This window comes from Cebus imitator, unplaced genomic scaffold, assembly GCF_001604975.1.
Source record: "Cebus imitator isolate Cc_AM_T3 unplaced genomic scaffold, Cebus_imitator-1.0 Scaffold613, whole genome shotgun sequence".
NCBI classification, from domain to species: Eukaryota; Metazoa; Chordata; class Mammalia; order Primates; family Cebidae; genus Cebus; species Cebus imitator.
Window position 1 is genome coordinate 233,949 of NW_016107928.1, and position 3,582 is coordinate 237,530.

The following is a 3,582-nucleotide window of genomic DNA, read 5'->3' on the forward strand; positions in this document are numbered from 1 at the left end:
ACATATATTTTACCAAAAAGAATACAAGGATGGCAAATAAGCACATGAAAAGATGTTCAACATCACCAGCCATTAGAGAAACACAAATTAAGACAATGAGATATTACTTCACACCAATTAGAGCAGCCACAATTTTAAAATAATGACAGGCCTGGTGTGGTGGCTCACACCTATAATCCCAGCACTTTGAGAGTGCTGGGCAAGGTGGAAGGATCACTTGACTCCAGAAATTTAAGACTAGCCTGGCAACATAGTGAGACCCCATCTCTAAAATAAAAAATAATAAAAAAATAGCCAGGCATGGTGGTGCACACCTGTGGTCCCACTTGCTCAGGAGTTTGAGGTGGGAAGGATTGCTGGAGCCTGGGAGGTCGAGGCTGCCGTGAGCTGTGGTCACACCAGCCTGGGCAACCCTATCTCAAAAAACAAAAATAAAAAAGAGGTAGCTCAAGGGAGATCACTGTGATGATGGAACCATTCTGTGGAGGGGGTTACACAAATCTACACATGGGATAAAACTGCACAGAACTACACACACGAGTGCCTACAACTGAATAACTGGTGAAATTGAAATAGGGTCTGTGGATTGTACCAATGGCAATTTCCTGGTTTTGTACTACAGTATGCCAGATGTTACCATTGGGGGAAACTGGGTGAAGGGTACAGTGGAATCTCTCTGTGCTGTTTTTGCAACTTCCTGTGAATCTATAAAGTTTTATTAGAAAATATATTTTAATTGTATAAAATTTGCTCAGGAAAGGATAAAGCAGCAGAAAATCTTTATAATTTCAACCAGAAGCAAGAACTATTATTTTAGCAGGTTTCCTTCTGGTCTTCTATGTATTTTCAAAATACTTGAGATCATTCTGCACACTGAGATGTAACCTACCTTTTCCTCTACCCACTGGAGCAAGTATTTTCTCTATGTCACTAGTAATTGTAAATGGCAGCTTTATATATATATGTGTGTGTATATATATAATTTTTTTTTTTTGAGACGGAGTCTTACTCTGATGCTGGCGTACAGTGGCACAAACTTGGCTCACTGCAACCTTCGCCTCCCAGGTTCAAGCGATTCTCCTGCTTCAGCCTCCCAAGTAGCTGGGATTACAAGCGTGCACCACCATGCCCTGCTAATCTTTTTGTATTTTTAGTAGAGACAAGGTTTCGCCATGTTGGCCAGGCTAGTTTCAAACTCCTGACCTCAGACAATCCACTGACCTTCCAATGTGCTGGGATCACAGGCGTGAGCCACCACGCCCAGCCAGCAGCTTAATATTGAGTACAATATATAATATTTTAAAACATTAATCTAGCTCTGATTCTAGTTAGAAGGAACAAGGTGAGCAAAAACTACGGCAGAGGAATAAGCAAGCACAGGATGTGTCTAGACAGCAGCATGACATTCAACTACAGGATAAAGTCTGGGAATAAGTTAAAGCTGCAATGATAGATTAGAACCACCACCACAGGGGCCACATAATAGAATGCCATTAATTTGTTTGCAATATCTGTTTTAATTTGGAATATAGAGATGCTTCCACCATGAAGAACCAGAAACATGATCACGGCAATGCTAAGTTTGAAACAGATGACAGAAAGAAGGGGAGGGAACAATGGATGCCATACCTAAGCCTGCTCTATCAGAATTGCCTGGGGAGCTTTAGGAATAAAAACACAGGCAAAAACCAAAACCAAAACCAGATTCCCAAGAGAACCCCAGAGGTGGATGATCCTGTTAGGAGAGCTGCCCTAGAATCATTTCCCAGGTACTTTCTGTTGCAACACCAAGTTGGAGAAACATAAAAGAAAATGGCTAGGTTCCAAGAAAAGACAAGACTAATCTAAATTAATCACTACATCTCCCAGCGCCAATATTCAAGCAGACGCCAAATCAGGTTTTGAATGCACCCTAAGTCAACCCTCGCCTTGCACTGAAAGATCCCATCAGGTGATTGAGGTCTGGAGGAGAGGTTCAGGGACCATTTTGCATATCACTAATGTTAATTGACTGTTAGGTAAATAAGATGGGCTGCTGTGAATAGAATGAATGGAAAAGGAAGTGAATGGAGGATTTCCAATGAAAGATAGGAAGCACTTTACTTCTCTCAAAAAATGAAACATCTTCAATGGAACAAGGAAGACAGTAAATATCCAAAAAACCATGATTGCATCTGCTTCACAGTAAAATCAGGACTAAAACTGGATATACATCCACAGAAAACCTTGGAATATAAACGTGTCATAGTACTGATAGGCCTGCCTAATGACGCTTTGAAGAGCGGGGAGGAAATTGGGGACGTGGCTGGTCCCCTAGAGGAGATGGTATTTCATTTTAATCACTAAACAGTATCTCATCTTATGTATATATTTAGTTTATCCATTTGCCAGTTGATGGACATGTTTGTTTTCACTTTTTGGTTGCAATGAATAATGCTTCAAAACCTTCACATGCTTAGCATTTTCATTTCTCCTGGGGAGAATCCTCTTAGGACTGAAATTGCTGACTTTATTATGTTTATCTTGTTTTGAGACACCTATTCCCTGCTCTTAAATTGTATTGGTCCGTTTTTTCTTCCATGATAAACGTCTTTCCAAGTCACAAAGTATCCTTCCGTAATATAATTAAACAGTGCTTTGTCGGAAAAGTCCTTTCTCAGACTTATCCTAAAGAAAACGCAGTCAAGCGTGTAGAGAAAACTCAGAGGAAAAAAAATGAGGAAACTGAAGAGTAGTCATTAGAGAGAGGATGGCCACATTAGAAACGACACTAAACATGCTGAAAAATAGATCATAAACTGAAATGAGGACATAAAGCAAAGCAGGTTTAAATATACCCAGAATTGTATTAAAAATAGAATGGAACAGAAAAAAGCAACGAGTCCTGAAACTTTCAAAGCCCTGTATCTACAGTTAAGTGGAACCTCTGCATTCTGGGAGTGGTGAGGCCGAATCAATATATTAGTCACTGAGCTCCAAAGAACAAGCCTGTGGCCATTCATGCAGGTCACTTAAAGAGTATAGGAGCAAGGAAAATGTATTTAAGCATGAAGGTTAGACACAGCTCCTATAAAGCCATTTTTAAAATCCTAACTTGAAGAATCCAGGAAACACATTAACAGAGCACAAGAGTGACAATTGCATTTAAATGCAATTAAAATTAAACCAGAGATTAATGTAGTATATAAACATAAATGAATGTCACCATAATCCTAACCATGCTAGACTAGAAATGTCAAATTTTTGCAGTTCCGCCAGGGCAGACTGTCATGTTCACTCCTCATTCACATAAAGGGGACCTTGAACTCTCCTTAGCATCCAATTTCACTCCACCAGTCACTTTTGGCTATTATTTGATCTAGCAATCCCAAGCCTTTCCATACTTATTTTGACCAAACTGACTCAAGTACCATCATTTTTTCTGTCTTCAAAATCCATATGGCCATGTTCCAAAATTCTGTCCTAAATACTTTTGGCTTAAGAGTTCAACCATACTTCCTTACCATGCAAAAAATTATTAATCATACTGCAAACCTTCAATTTACAGTGAAACAAGCTGAATACACATTCATTAGGTTGAAC